The sequence below is a fragment of the Anolis carolinensis genome, chromosome 1, assembly GCF_035594765.1.
Source record: "Anolis carolinensis isolate JA03-04 chromosome 1, rAnoCar3.1.pri, whole genome shotgun sequence".
Taxonomy (NCBI): Eukaryota; Metazoa; Chordata; class Lepidosauria; order Squamata; family Dactyloidae; genus Anolis; species Anolis carolinensis.
In genome coordinates, this window is record NC_085841.1 from 113,645,222 (window position 1) to 113,661,572 (window position 16,351).

General features: G+C 38.7%; 1 protein-coding gene across 5 annotated transcripts in view; it reads left to right on the plus strand.

Moving 5' to 3' along the window:
* The window catches only part of bach2 (BTB domain and CNC homolog 2), a 252,056-nt gene that overhangs the window by 57,048 nt on the left and 178,657 nt on the right, over nucleotides 1–16,351 (plus strand). The window contains exon 1 of one of the 5 annotated variants that reach the window (XM_062980727.1): nucleotides 15,318–15,584. The exons of the other annotated variants lie outside the window; for them this stretch is intronic. The gene's annotated coding sequence lies outside the window, so the exon portion shown is untranslated. Of the gene's footprint in view, nucleotides 1–15,317; nucleotides 15,585–16,351 lie in introns of those variants that run through there. 5 annotated transcript variants of the gene reach the window in all.

The following is a 16,351-nucleotide window of genomic DNA, read 5'->3' on the forward strand; positions in this document are numbered from 1 at the left end:
AGTATTTCCAAGAAAACAGTTTATTGGCAAGTGGCCACTAGGGTTCCCCCTCGCACAATATAAGTGCTTTCCCAGGGAGAACCCCTAGCGGCGGGCTGAGTAAATATTTATACACACTACAGGGTTCGGGTTATGCCCGCCCACAAGCAAATTCATTGGCTTAGAGTTGTGACGCTGCTTGACTTGCATCCAATCAGCGCTGACCAGCGGCCCGGGCGCACTCTTTCTGTGCCGTGTTCACAATCATTCAGAGCGCCTGCGTGCCCATGCGCAGTTTGTTTATCTTTAGCTTTCATTTCTTCAGAAACACATGATTTCCCAGAAACCACATGTTTCTGTGAGTTTATGCACCCGGGTCGCTAGCCATCGCCATCTCTGCCCATATATGGTATTTCCTGGGGTTCTTTAACCTCCCGCCTCAAAACTACAAGGTATCTGCTGCCATTTTATTGCCAAAATCCTATATGTATTTTGAGATTTTATGCAAAGAACAATAACATGAAGAGCTAGAGTAAAATGAAATTCCAAATTCTTTTGCCAATTAATATTCCATTTTACTGTATTATAATTGGCCCTCAGTATCCACAAATTCTTTATCGGTGGATTCAACCATCCATGGCTTTAAAACATTTTCTTTAAAAAATCGAAAAAGTAGACCTTTATCTTGACATTTTATATATAGGGGCGTCCATTTTACTATATCATTGTGTTTAATGGGATTTGAGCATCCATAGATTTTGATAACCATGGGGGTCCTGGAATTAAACTCTAGTGAATCCCAAGGGCCCAGTGTAATTTCTGTGGAGTTTGTATGTTTGTTTGTTTTTTAAATCACTGCCAGGTCTTCTCTTAATATATTTAAACTGTTTCATGAAACAAAAAATTAAGTAGTAATCTGTAGTAAAGTTCTATTCACTGTGTTGACAGTTTAGTACAATAGTAATATGGATTAACGTTACACAGGCTCTGCGTGACGTGGCGATTTATCTACAATTTCATTTAAGTTTACCTGTTGGGGCAGGTAATATTTTGTTTTATTAAATCAACATTTTCGAAGAGATGGAGTGATGTATGTGAGGTGTGGAATTTAAGAAATATTTTTGTTAAGAGTGATTTAAAGGGGAAACTGTCATTTACATTGGACACCCATGAGTTGTTTCAGGTGCTTGTTTCTCGGAAAGCTACGCTTAGCCAGGAGGATGCAAACTGTTACAGTCTGTTGCTCTTCTATGCATTTGATCATTTGAGGTTGGGAGAATCTCCAAGGTATCAGTGTTCACTTCAGAATATTTGTATATTTGTTTTACTATCGTTACTGTCTTAAAAAGGACTTTCTCCCTTAAAACAAAACAAAAGGTCAAGACTACTTCAGACTACAAAGTGGTCTAAGAAACTTTCTTGATTCAAGAAAAAGTAAAATTAGGTTTTGGAGTGTACACAGGAGCCAGGTTTCCTTGTAAAGAAATTAATATATATACACATACTCATTAAAAAAGAAGTGTTGTCTTATAACTCTGAAGGCCGAACAGTATCCCTCTAGTTTGATTGATATGCAGTATCTAGAGATACCATATTTACTCAAATCGAATGCTCCCCCTTTTTGGCTACATTACCTCTGCAAAATTAGGGTGTGCATTAGATTCACGTAATATTTTAGTTTTATTGCTGAGCCAAAGCAAAAGGGGAAGCTTCTTTAGGAGCACCTGGATCTCCTATTTGAGGGGTGTCATCTCTAATTAAATTGTCATGGCTCAATGCTATGCAATTTTAGGATTTGTAGTTTGCTGAGCCACCAGCATTCTTTACCAGAGAAAGCTTGAGACCTTGTAAAACTACATGATTTCATAACATTGATCCAGGACAGTTAAAGTGTATTCATTCTACAACATAGATGCACCCCAAAGTTTTCTTTTCCATTGCTGGAAGCTTTGGGGTTCTAACACCTTTGTTTTCAAAGAAGAAATCCTAAGCAGAAACCAACAGTAATGTGCAGCTTTTTCGGCCAAATTACAAAGAGTTTATTTTTTGCCACTGCACATTACATTTGCCAGCAAATCCTTTTTGGGGTTTTGAAATTGGAAGTGCAGATTAGATTCAATAGTGCATTAGATTTGAGTAAATACAGGTAGTATTTTTTTTAACTAATAAAGATAATAAAGACAATTATTTTAAAAAAGAAACAAACAATAGCAACAGAAGAAGTAAAACTGGAAGCTAAGATCTTGTTAAATGCTTGTATAACAACACATTTTGGCAGAAAAGCAATGTTGGATTGCCAGTGGTAAATGTGACTTCTGTCTTCTGCAGCCAGATCCTAGGTGCCTCAATGTACAAGGGGCAAAAACGTCAAACTGGTCACACTACAGTCCATTGCACAAGGTGTTTGACACAATGAGATCCTGGGCATGCAATAATAAATACAAAATCAGCAAACCTTTCCAGTCATATTTTTCAATTATGAGAAGTAAGCATTTTGTTCTGCAGTAAGCTCAAATATTTGAATGCATGATGCAAAATACCCTCCCAGATATGTATGATGTCAGCTCAGTTTATTTCATTGTTTACTGTGGATATACTTCTACAACCTGACACCAAAAGTCTGTGTTTCTCCCGCTTCCTTTCACCACCCTGCCAAAGCCAATTCTCCTTTAAAAATCCAGCTAGACAGAGAAGAAAAGGGGGGTTAAGCAGATATGAAAAAGTAGTATTGTGTCAGAGGATTTGTTAACTGAGGTGTGCCGTATGCCACTACCTGAGACTGGGGAGAGCATATGCTTCTCACTGATTTTGGAGAATTGCAACTCTCCTGGGGGCTTCCACCACTTTTCTCTAAGTGCTCAAAATCTCAATTAAAAACATTTTTGTTTTTCTAAGCATTTGGAATTTTAATTTAGTTTCATAATCCTGTATATTTTGATTATGTATGTTGTGTCAGCATGGGTTTTTAATAATTTTATTACATGAGTTTTTAAATTTGTATTTTGATAGCTCTTATTCATAGTTGGTGTTTTATTTGTGTTACTTCCTGGCTTCTCCATGTTCCCCTTTTTTGCATTGGTTTTACATTTTTGTTTTTATACCTCATTTTACAGTTGTGTTACATTGGATTTTTATCTAGGTTACTCCCTTCATTCTCCATACTTCTTTTTTTTAAAAAATCTTTAATTAAGTTGTACACCTTTTGGCAGGGCTGTCTCTGTTGTTGTTTCTTTGTTCTGTGAAGTGCCATGTACTTTGATGGTACTAAATAAATACAGAAACAAACAATCATATGCCCTTTGTTTACTAGGCTGTGTAGAAGCAAATTTGCTCTTGTTTTGCCTTTCATGACTGTTTTCAGAAGAGAAGCCTCTTTTAAACCGGGAAGAACTTAGAAGTTGCAGTGGACATTGTTAATATTCTGTCCTCCCCAACAAATATTTCCCAAACTTTTGGGAATGGCGTAAGTAGGGGGCACTTGGGAGTCTCAGAAATTCCCTTTGGGGACACATGCGACCCACACACCACGTTTCCCCCATCCTTGGCATAAGGCAAGAGTAGATTACTAGTTGCCATGGCTTTCTCAGCCACAGATCAGTGAAAAGCACTAAGGAGCAAGATGTGAACTTGGATGAGGACCAGCTACCTGGATGCAAGAGAACATTGAAGAAAATTATAATTAGGGATTCGTGGATCCTGGCCGAAATCTCCCACACTTCTGAGCATCACGTTTCTGATACATCAGATCTAACACATTCCAGAATTTGAACCTGGGTGAAGTATTTGAACTTTGGTGGCGAAGAACCTTGCCTTTCTGCTGCTGCACATGTTAAAACTATTTTATAGTTTGATGGGTGAGCTTTTATTTTATTTTTTTTACTGTTTTTAGTGTTATGTCTATATGCAGCATTGAATTTTTGCTGGAGTTTGTAAGCCACCTTGAATCCCCTGCGGGGTGAGGAAGGCGGCTTATAAATGAAGTAAGTAAGTAGGTAAGTAAGTAAAAGTAAATCAATGGTAGCGATAGTGTGTAATTACAATTTTATACTGTTAATTAAATTATCAATCTATCAGTTTACCCCACTTTTCTCCAAGGCCGGGTCCAAGGCAGTATTGTCATTATATATCATTTCATTTCACAATGTCATGCTTTATCATATTTACAATTTTATCATTTAAAGAAATCAAAATTTTATTTTGAAATTAATAGAAATGAACCCAAGCAAGTTTATTAAAAGAAAAACTGGCTACCAGAAATGTATTGTTCATGCTGGATGTCATGAGTTATGTTGTGGTACAGTCAAATAATTTCAAAGAACTCATTAACTATATAGCATCCTCATCCTCCTCATCCTCTCCTCCCCCCCCCCCAACTTCCCTCTACCTGAATTGTTTTTCCATAATCATGGTCCCCAATTCTGTATCAACACTCAGAGGCTTAGTGGGGAGATTTCTAATTTTCCTGTGAGTATTGCTGTGGGTGCCAGTCCCTAGGATGTGTGGCCCCAAACAGCCCATGACTAACATGGACATTTGACGTTAAGGATGTAGGGGATTTGGTAATATTGGTTTTTCAGTTTCTGTTTACTAGAGGTCCCTCTGCTGTATTTCAGTACAGCTCTTAGGACCTTGTCACATTGGAATGTAATCCATTTATAGCAGAATGCATCTTATATTTCTTAGGACTGGATGCATACTGTATTGAGACAGGATGCATACTCTCCTCATCACACCTGATTATTACGATTCTTATGATTTGAAAATATTGCACTTTGACTCATCACAACATGGAAGGCTGGCTCCTCCCAATCCATTCAAAACACCCCCTTCATCACTCCATGGCCTTTTTAAAAAGTATAATTGCTGATAGGATGCATACAGATTTTCTTATGACACATAAAAACAATGCTTCAGCAATGAAAGAATTTGTAGTATTTCAAAAACACTATTAGATCTCCGTCTGCAAATAACCAGTTTCTATGATGCTTTGCAGACAAATTTCAATGGAATACTGACAAGTTGGGACAAACGTCATGTGACAGGAACCGTTTGAAATCATTCTCAAAAACTGAATATTTCCTAATGTGATAAGATCCTTGGAGGGTTACCCGCTTAAGCAACAAGGCTGGTAAGACTGAAGGTGCATCTACACTGCTGAATAGATGCAGTTTGACACTTTTTTTTTTTACTGTCATGGCTTAGTCTTAAAGAATCCTGGGATTTGCTGTTTGGTGAGGCAGAAATACTTTAGCAGAGAAGATTAAAAATCTTGTAAAACTGCAACTCCTAAGATTCCATAGCAGTAAGTGAAAGCAGTGTAAAGTTGCATGAATTCTACATTATAGATGCTTCCTGAGAGCTGCCAGTCAATTGTATACATTGCAGAAGTGAATAAACAAGTATAGGCAAACCGTGCACACAACTATTGCCTATTACTTGCCTTCAGATCTGCCACTCTGGATCTGCTGCATTCCATGTGGCTCATAACAACATCCTCTGTATTTGTAAGAAGGATTGAATTACAGAGCATGGGACCTTTCTTCCTTGAACCTCTTCCTAGGCCAATGTCAATCCAGAAACTACATTCCCTCCTCTGCTTCACCAACCCTACCACAGCAGAGAACTCATTCTTTAGACTGTACCTCAAGATTAATATTGAAGTGATAACTTTTCAAAATCTTGAGCCTCAGGATTAATGTATTTTTATAAAGTCTTGAATCCTAGGATTAATTCAGAATCAGTGCTGTCGAGCACCACTTTAACTGCTCTGACTCAATGCTGTGGAATTGTAGGGTTTGTAATTTGGTGATGTATCAATGCTCTTTGACAAAGACAGCGCAAGACTTTGTAAAACTTCAACTTTCATGATTCCATAACACTGTGCCATGTTACTGAACGTGGTGTCAAACTGCAGTAATTTTATACGATCGATGCACCAATAGAGTGCCATTCAGGTCATTTCCAATATTTTTCCAATTATGCCAGGGTTTTCTTGGGAAGATTTGTTCAGACATGGTTTTGCCATTGCTTTCCTTTGAAGCTGAGAGAGTGTGACTTGTTGGTTTCTGTGGCTGTGTGGAGATTTGAACCCTGGTCTCGCAGCATATTAGTTGAATGCTCAAACCATTTATACCACACATTGGCGCTCATAACTTACAGACTCTTAAAACACATTTACTGAAATGGAAAAAAATCATCTTGCCCACATATTGTGGGAAGAAAATTCTATAAAATCGTGCTAGATATGGCAGTGGTTGAAATGTCAGTTAACCACAATATTTTCATAGTAAAGTCTGAAATGTCAGTTAGGTAATGCTTGACATACATGCTTCTCCAAATAATTGTATATATTTGTGCTTCTGAAAAGAAAGGGATCTGAGGGAGCAGTCTTGTGTGATGGACTTGGAAGTGAAAGCAAATAGGACACCTAACTGTTCCCATTTTGGCTCTTTTTCTTCTTGAAATCGTCTTGTGGGCGTTGGTGGATACAAATTCCAATATCTCTTTTTTCCATCATCGAAAATTATTACCCTATGTCTTTTGCCACAATTAATTCCATGACCTGTTATTAGAAGATACATTTTGAACTAAGTGGAGTCTAAAGGCACATCTACACTGTAGAACTAATGCAGTTTGACACCACTTTAGTTTCTATAGCCCAATACTATGAAATCTTGGAAGTCATAGTTTGGTGAGGCATCAGTGCTCTTTGGTGTAGAAAGTTTAATACCTTGTAAAACTATAGCTCCCGTGATTCCATAGCATTGAGCCATGGCAATTAAAGTGACATCAAACTGCATTCATTCTACAATGCAGATGAAACTTTAGACATAACTGCATTTGTTATTCCCAAACAGAGTGGACCAAATACAGACAGTCTCCAAATTACAAACATCCAACTTACAAACAATTCAGACTTACAAACGGGAGCGAGACAATCCTTGTTTCCACAACAAGTCAAATATTTCAAAATCCAATTATCGCAGGCACAGAAAGTGCAATGAAATCTTCTGAATAGGTGCACAGACAGCAAAACATACACCACAGGGGTGTTAACTCTTCCCTTTGCTATCTAAAGGCAATATATTTATATATATTTGGCTGGAGTTACACTTTAAAAATATAACTGTTCTGATTTACATAGCTTAAGAACAAACCTACAGAACCTATCTCGTTCATAAATTGAGGACTGCCTGTACCTACATTCCATCTACCTATTGAGTCAATGGATCTATCCTACATGAAGCTAACAATTGAGTGTAGCCTTATGTTTTCAGTCTTTACAAATACTTTATTTTGATTGTAAGATCAGTGCAGGGAATAATAGAAGTGCAGAGAAGTCAAATGCTTCATGCACAGCGAAGTGGTATCTCAAACTGTTCTGGTGAACCTTGATGAAATATATTTTTACCAGTTTGTTATCTGCTATCTCCTACCAATATCAAGCATTAGGATGACTTATGAATACATTGTTCCCATTACACTGTTCTGTATAAAAGCTATGGTGTACATTTATCTTCCGTTGTCTCTCAAAAGTGTATACTCCTGGAGTATCAAAAAATGTTTGAGGTAGGATCATAAAATCATAGAGTTGGAAGAGACCACAGGTAGTTGATTTTGCTTTCATTTAAAATTATTGTAATGAATTTTAATTATTATAGTATGGTGGGGAGGGGGGAGACAGCCCACTGAACTCCATTAGAAATGGAGCCATTTCAGCTCTGGTTCTAAAGACTTGACAGTGTCTTAGTATAAAATGTATATGCAAAGACATTAAGTAGTTTTAATATTTTATAGCTATGGATAACTAAAAACCAAAACCTGCTGTCTAGTTTCTATGGTAACTAATATTGAAACATGTCTAGCCAACACTGTTTTTCTCTCCCCCTTAATTTTTGTGTTAATGAATTCCCAGAACCTTAACATTTTTGCAGCATTTAAAAACAGAAGCACAGTTGTAAATTACTTCAAGATAATCCCAGATTTTGAAGACTTCACAGAAGCATTTTGTTGTTTAGGAGAGAAGTTAATAGGCAACTGGCTAGGAATAAGTGTTAGGCCATTGGATGACATTCTTGGGTAGCAGCACTCATTGACATGCTGTTTCATATTGCCAAATTGGCAGTAAGTGGGAAGACTTGAATTTCAATTTCAAAACAAGTTAGACCATCAGAGGATTCAATTCAGAAAGTCAGAATCTTCTCAGGATTGGGACACCCTCCAATGGCACTTTAAGCTTTCACTACTAGTACGTATATCCTGTAGAATTAATGCAGTCCGACACCACTTTTAACTGCAAGAAGAAATGAAGTACGTCTAATTAATTACATTTTGAAAACTAAGAACACTAGAACATTGCTGGCACATAAGACATAGCCTTGCTGGCAGTGGCTTCTTTCAAATTGCCTAAAACGCTTGAAGACTTAAAAGATATATAATTGCTTCTGCAAAGATGAAAGAACAATCACAGAGGAAGTTTCATGGCAACTAGTGGGAAGGATGGGAATGGAAGAAAAGTGAGTCACGTCACCTTGTCCTTGGGTGCATCTACACTGTAAAATAAATGCAATTTGACACCACTTTAACTGCCATGACAGAAAAGGTTAAAGACTTTGGAAAACAAGGTCTTTAGCATCTCTCCAAAGAGTGCTAGTGCCTTTCTTAACTACAGCTCCCGTGATTCCATAGCATTGAGCAATAGCAGTGAAAGTGGTGTCGAACTGCATTCATTCGACAGCATAAGTGCACCCCGTGACATTGTGGCATACTGAAGTAGAACAAAAACAATTGCTGTGAAGAATCAGCTTTTTAGTATCAGTTGATATGCCAGCAGCAAAGGTGAGGGCATTTTCCCAGCTGGAAAATAATGGCGCAGAATCCTGGCGAAAAAGAGATATCCCTGGAAGAACACATTTGGATTTTCCATTCAGTATTGACAACACAGAGTTCATGTTATGATGCTGTACCAAACCATGGTTTCTACTAAGAGCCTGGATATTCTTGTTTTGGCCATATCCATCTGAGATTCCAGTAATTTGTCTTGCACATGGTCATGTTTTTCTGTTAAGGTGGAGGGAAGTATGGGTTAGTTTGTCACATCCTTCAATGGGATGCTATTGTAAAATTTGGTTTTAAAATAATGATGATGATGATGGGTGCACATATGTGAAGATGAAATTCACACGTAAAGATGCATACGATTTGCTTAAAAAGTAATATTGACTTTCCCTAATACACAATACTCTGTTCCTCTTTTCTTCCGAGTTTCTTAGAGCTTCAGCTGAGAAAAACAACCAATTTATGGGAGAGCTCATCATTCAGTGGTACTGTCTTGTTCATGTAGAAAGTCTTGGGTTCAGTTTCCTTTGGAAAGGGTTTCTGGTAGCAGGGCTGGGCAGTCCTTTATTCTTGAGCCCCTAAAATCCTGCTGGTGGTCAGAGAATTGGACTAGCACTGTCAGTTTAACACAGCTGCATATTTTTCAGTTCAGTTTCATATCTCCATACTCTCCGAGATTAAGAATTTACACCGGTTATCTCCCTATCTCCTCCCACCTGCAAATATTGTTTTTCATTCTGACTCTGTCATGTGACTTGTTAAGGACTGGATTTTTCCAACCTAAGCACTTCATTTTGAAGGGAAGTGTTTCATTTTCCATTGTAAGACCAACCTCTTTCACGCTCTAACTAAACAAGAACAACAAAAGACTTTTTTATTATTGTAATAATATAGGCTAGCGGGGGGAAATTAGTTTGTGAAGTTCTCTATTTTTATGCTGTGTACATTTTGAAATCAATAGTTCCACCCTTCATCTTGTGAACTGCCCTCAGTAGAGATTTCCTAATTTTCCCCATGACATTTGTATCTATTTATTCAGATGATTATGTGGAGTGAAAGAGGTTATTGTTTACTGCAAGAGTACAAGTATGTGCAGATTTGCTAATCTGGTTGGTACAGGATTTCAAGTGTGGGTGGTATTTGACTAAGAAACAAGGTTTGGACACATGTGCGCATATGAATTTGTGTGAAGCCTATGCAGTTCTGTTTTTTGGAAGTGATTCAGTCAGTTTTCCTGGGCAAAAAAAGTTCAAAGAAGCTTTTATCTGGAAAATTGTACTTGTATTAACGTTGAATATAGCAAAAGAAATACCAGCTTCCATCCATCCCTATTTAGTGGGATTATGTTCACAATATATGAACATATGAAGGCTTTAAGAAACGCCTGCTATTAATTTCAGTCAAATTGGTGGGTACCAAGGACAAGGGTTTTTCATTAGTAACCTTATGTCTGTGGAACATCCAGTTTTTGAGGCTTTCAAATGGACCATAAAAGCATTACTTCTCCACAGAGCTTTTTATTGACAATACTATTGACCTATCAATCTATTGATACAGATACTGATGTAGATATAGACATAGTGGGCCCTAAGTATCCAAGCACTCGGGATCTGTGAGTTTATTCATCTGCAGACTTAAAATGTAGAAATAGTAACATTTAAATGAACATGAGAACTACGAACTCACACCTGGTACCTAGGCCTTCCTGCCGCCATCACTGACAGCAAGCGGACTCAGGGCAGTAGTGGTAGTGACAGAAAGGCCTGGGCACCTGATGTGCAGTCTTAAGACTTGTGAAGTGAGCTGCTAATCAAAGAATTATCTCCTCAGCATTGATAATTACTCTCCCTGTTATTCCATCTTAAATTCTCCTTTTTATAGTACTTTTATCTACCTCTTTAGATTTTAATTCATGCACTTTGCAACACTGCCCAGCCTTTTTATTTTCTTGTTCTTTATTTTCTTGTTCGTCGGTTTTATTCACCATTATATTGCTAATTTTTTGGTTTGATCTGTGTAATGTTAAATGGTAATGATGTTTTTATTGTGAATGTATTTTTAATTTTGTTTACTGTGGAAATTTGGGCTTGCCCCCATGTTAGCCGCCCCGAGTCCCTGCGGGGAGTTGGAGGCGGGGTATAAAAATAAAGTTGTTGTTGTTGTTGTTGTTGTTGTTGTTGTTGTTATTATTAATGTCTGTGGTCCTCAGAGATGGTGGATCACAGTGTATGCATGCTTCATGGTTTGTTTGCCACCTACCCTCCCTGAAGTTTGAAGTTGTTGTGTGAAGGAGGTTTTTGGATAGAACTTGCTTCCATCTCATGTACCAGCACCGAGTCCTAAACTTGTATGTGAACAAGTCCTTTTTGGACAGGCCACAGAGGCTTACTCTGTTGCCCTTGTGCTCTGTCCAAAAATCCCCAGTGCACAACAGCCTCAAGCTTCAAGAGGGGAGTAGTGGTGACGGTGGTAGCAATCACTCCATGAGGCAAGCATTCCTTGTGATCCCCTGCCTCTAGTTTCGCAAACTTTGAACCCAGACCATGCTACTGCCTTTACCACTGCCCTGGGGTTGCTTCTTTTTTAAAAATAATTTTATTGAAGTTTATTACAATTGTGTATCTAAAGGAAAAAGTGGGGTAGGTATAGGTAGGTAAGTGGATAGGGTAAGGATGGGTGCGATGGGGAGGGGGGTCTACTCCCTATGGCTATCAGGGAAAGGGAAGGGGGGTGGATTTCTAACTATATGTAAAGGGTGATACGGACAAGGGGAGGATTTTAAGGAAAGGAAAAGAGGGGGAGGGGGAAGAGAAAAGGAAAATTACCTATCTGGGGAAGGGGGTTAGACTTCCACTGTTCTGTCTTCTGGTTATATCTGTTTGTACGTCATCTTCTTAATTCTTCTTGTAAATATGCTTCGAAGTTCGACCAATCCGTTTCCTTCATGGCTCGTCCAGTGTTCTTTTTAATCAGAAAAGTCAATTTATCCATTTTTTTTTATCTCTACTACTTTTTCTAACCACATTTCTTTAGTAGGAATAGTTGCTCCCTTCCAAAATCTCGCTATCACTAATCTCACTGCGGTTACTAAGAAAGTAAACAATTTTTCTACATTCTCTCTATTTTTTGTTTTCTTCCCTTCACTGTCTTGTTAGGGGTATAGTCCTAATAAGTAAAAATCCGGTTTACATTCTAATTTAGTTTTAAAGATTTTCCCACATTCAAGATTAATTGCTTTCCAATAATTTCTTATATCCTTACAGCCCCACCACATATGATAATATGAACCTACTTGCTCCTTGCACCTCCAACATTTATTATCTACATTTTTATACATTAGGCCATTTTTTTTGGTGTTAAATACCATCTGTGGATTGTTTTCAACCAGTTTTCTTTAAGGTGTGTTGCTAGACAATACTTAATTTTTTTAATCCAAATTTCTTCCCATTCACTCATAAGGATTGGCCTACCTACATCCCTTGACCATTTTAACATTGACTGTTTAACAACTTCTGATTCGGTAGCCCAATCCAATAATTTATTGTATAATATAGTTATAACTTTTTTGTTTCTTTGGAGTAGATTATCCCAGAACCCATTATTCATACTAAATCCCACTTCTTTGTCTTTCTTAAAGCTCTCTTTAATCTGTAAATACTGGTACCAAGATACATTGTTATATTCTTTTTGGATCTCCTTTAACTCCTTAATTTGAGGGGTCCCTTCATTTGTGAAAGGTTTTTTTAAAATTTCTCTATATATCGGCCAATTGTTCCAGCCTAAGAGTCTCCTCTGATGTGCTTCTATTGGGGAAGACCAAAGCGGAGTTTTTTCATGGAAATATCTTTTATATTTTGTCCATGTTTTAATTAGGGACGATCTAATAAAATTATTGCCAAAGTTTTTTTCAATTTTGAATTTATCACACCATAAGTAGCCATGCCAACCTCTCCTCAGATCGTATCCTTCCAATGATAGTGTTTTTACTTTGTCTAATCTTACCCAATCCCGAATCCAATCTAATGTGCATGCTTCATGATATAATTTAAAATCTGGAAGGCCAAATCCACCTTTTGATTTTGGAGTAATCATTGTCACCAATTTAATTCTAGGTTTTTTGTTTTTCCATATAAATTTACTTATTTCTTTATGCCAACCATTAAATAGTTTCGTATTTCTAATAATAGGTATATTCTGGGATTGCTTCTTGACCTGGTTTCACAAGATGTCAGGATTATTATTCTTTCTGCATTCACATATAAGCAGAGGTGGTTGAAAGCCCAAGAATGCTTGCCATACAGCACACTTGTCATTAATAGGGACTTGATTGGCCACATGTTTTAGTATCTGCGGGAGGTCTAGAAATCAAGCTCCCCCCATAGATATTGAGCACCCTTCATATAAAGATAAAGATAAAGATCAGGTGCTTTTGAAAAAGGGAAACCATGACTCTGCCACTGATGTTGTTGTTCAGTTTCAAGACATAATCCAAGGAGCTCATCTTTTTCCGTTCCCTCTTGCTTTGCTCCTGGTAAACACCCCCAACTTAAAAACCAAGAAACTAACCAGATCATCACTGCTAAGTTAGTGGAAGGGAAAGGCCTCTGGACGCTCTGTCCTGGGATGTGGCTCAGAAGAAAAGAAGCGTGAACACTTTCTTCCACCTTGTAATCCCGCTGAATATATCCAGCTGGAGTGGGGGCATTTTGGGTGGTACAAATAAGATACCATCCACCCCACTCATCTGCCTCCAGGAGTTGGTGTTAACAGAAAGCTACCCTCTCTCTCCCTAGAGTGTTTGTGGGTGTACATTTCATGCTGTTGTAAGAAATGGGCACAATATGTTTTTGCAATATTTCTGAATGTGTAACATTTTTATTTTGTGAAAGCTGGTGTGTTTTACAGGAGTGTTTTGTTATGGTATACAGAGTTGGAGTATGCCCAGTGGATTTCTGTGCTCAGTATTGTAAACTTTTAGAGTTATAAGTATAGAACCTGTTGAATGTTACAATTCCTTGCATCAGTAATTGTTTTGTTCTTATTACTGTAATCCTGGCCACACTGGAGCATTCCTTTATAAAGGGATGGAGTTAAACGTGCTTTTAAAAAGCATACATGAGCACAACAGACACAGCTCTGAAATGCACAAGCATCTGTTTCTACTGATCACCTTCATGCACTCTGGTATTTTTTAAGAATATAGTGTTTGATTAGGTTATTAAATGCCTATCATTTTTGTACAATTACGTTACTTTCTCTCTATATTATGACAAACTGCCACAGTATAATCGGGTTAGTGTTGTTTGTCAGAATTTATTTGTATGTGTGTGTTTGGATTTTTAGAAGCCCATTTCCAAGAAAGCAGAGTGTGTACGAAGAGCGAAAGGCGCCACAGCAGTGCCTGGATCAGTGGAGAATGCACCTATTTTTAACCTCCTGTATTAAGTGTCAGCATTGCCCATTTTAATCCCTGTCTGTGAGGAAGCACGTGTGTGTATGTGTGCGCGCGCACATGTGCCCTCAGAGCTCCCTTGTACAAACAGGAATGCCTCCCTCCCTCTCTCTCTCTCTCTCTCTCTCTCTCTCTCTCTCTGCCTTGTTTACAGTACAGCAGTACATTCTTGAATAATTATAGTAAAAGACCTTGGCGGGTACTCTGTGCTTGCGTTCAGACGGATGAATGAGAAGGAACTCTTATTGGGAGGGATTCTTTTTTCTTTTCTTTTTTAGAAGATTAAAAAAAAAACGCAGACAGAGTACAAAACATGCGGCTCCAGAGGGAACTTCTCTGTGCTTTACAGTTGCTTGTGTGGATGGGAACCAGATGGTAAGCTGGGACACCCGCTCGGATAGCTGAGGAGCCAAACATATGGTTAATAGTTAGGAGAAATAGCTTTCAGAGCCAGGGCTTTGCTGACTGCTTCGCATTACAGATTGTTGCAGTGTGTCATTACATTGCCAAGCTAAGTGCTTAATACCCACTGCGGGCTCTGGGCACACACACTTGCACAAACGACTTTCAGCTCTTTGCTTGGCACAAAACTAGAAAACTGATGTCATACGCAGCTTTAAAAATGCCAATCGCCTTTCCTCTCCCCTCTCTTTGGCAGGACAAGGCTGTGGAACTAACATTTTTTTCACAAGTGGCGTTCCAACACTGCTCAGACTTCTTCTGTGTGCTCATTTGTACGTTCCCCCCTTCTCTCTGTTTCTATTGAGGATCACTTTTCTCAAACTGAACCGTTACCTGGATTTGTAGCATTGCACTTTAACCGGCCCACCGTTTGACGTTCCTGTTTTGGACGCACTGGGTGATGCTGGCCCCCATGTTATCTAAGGAACTGCTGAGCTCATTCATCTGCTTTTCATGGCCCGCTTCCTTTTATTTTTAGCCAAATCCGTCAGGCCTGACAGGCGGGTAATTTGAGCCAGAGAAAGGGCAAAGCTCCAGGTCTCTTCCACAAAGCAATTCTTCCCTCCCTGCCTGCCTTCCTCCCTCCCTTCCTGGGAAGGCTCCAAACTTGGCCTGCTTGAGGCAGATGGATTTGTTGAGTCATGTGAGATCATTTACACAAAAACACAGTGAGCCAGTGAAAGGGGGGAGTGTATTTGTGTGTGTGTGTGTGGCAAGGGGGAGTTAAATGAGGAGCAGAGTGGTTAGGTGGGTGGGTTGGGGGAGCAGACATTGCTCTTGATACTGGCGAGGGTAGGAAATCTTCTGCAAAGCAGCTAGACAGATGAAGGCAGCAGATTCATTCTTGTATAAGGTAATGTCTAGTTTACAGAGTAGGGTGGAGCACCGACGGAGGAATTCCTTGAAAACAGATTATTCACAATACTAAAGCAACAATTGTGCATGCACCGAGGGACGCTGCTGGAAAGGATTGTGTGTGTAATGTGTGACAGTACGTGTATTTTGAAATACCTATTTGTGTTGGGGGGGGGGGGGGAGCTCTGTGTGATGCAAGAGGCCTTTGCTTTGTCTTGATGCCAGCATGACTGGGATGTCAGGAAGAGTGGAATGTAACGTGAGCAATGCAGGCTGTTCTCTCCAGAGATTGTTGGACAGATCAGACTGGGAAGGGGCAAATATTTAGAATTTTAGTACAACTAAATGCACCCATAGCAAGGTGGAGAATAACAGTGAGCATCAAAGGATTCAGTTTTAAAAATCAGATACCATGAAAGGGGTCGGGGAGATATACTTCATGCCTGAGCTAACTGCATTTCTATGTTCCAGGTGTTGGAATCAGCAACCATAGTTTGGAAGGGTAAAGCAGAGGAACACCAATGGGCGACATTGGTTTTTGCATTGTAATGAAGTTTCGCTTTTTGGAGAAAGGTAGCAATTACATTTAATAAACAATAAACAAAATTTGAAATAGCAGTGTGGTGGTACAGGGATGTTATAAGATGAAAGGAACAAAGAAACAAGGTGTGCATGTTGGAATAATGGAAAAATGGACCTGATTTGTCTGTGTACCAAAAATAAAATGCATGAATACCATACTAATATGTTTACTAAGAAAAAATT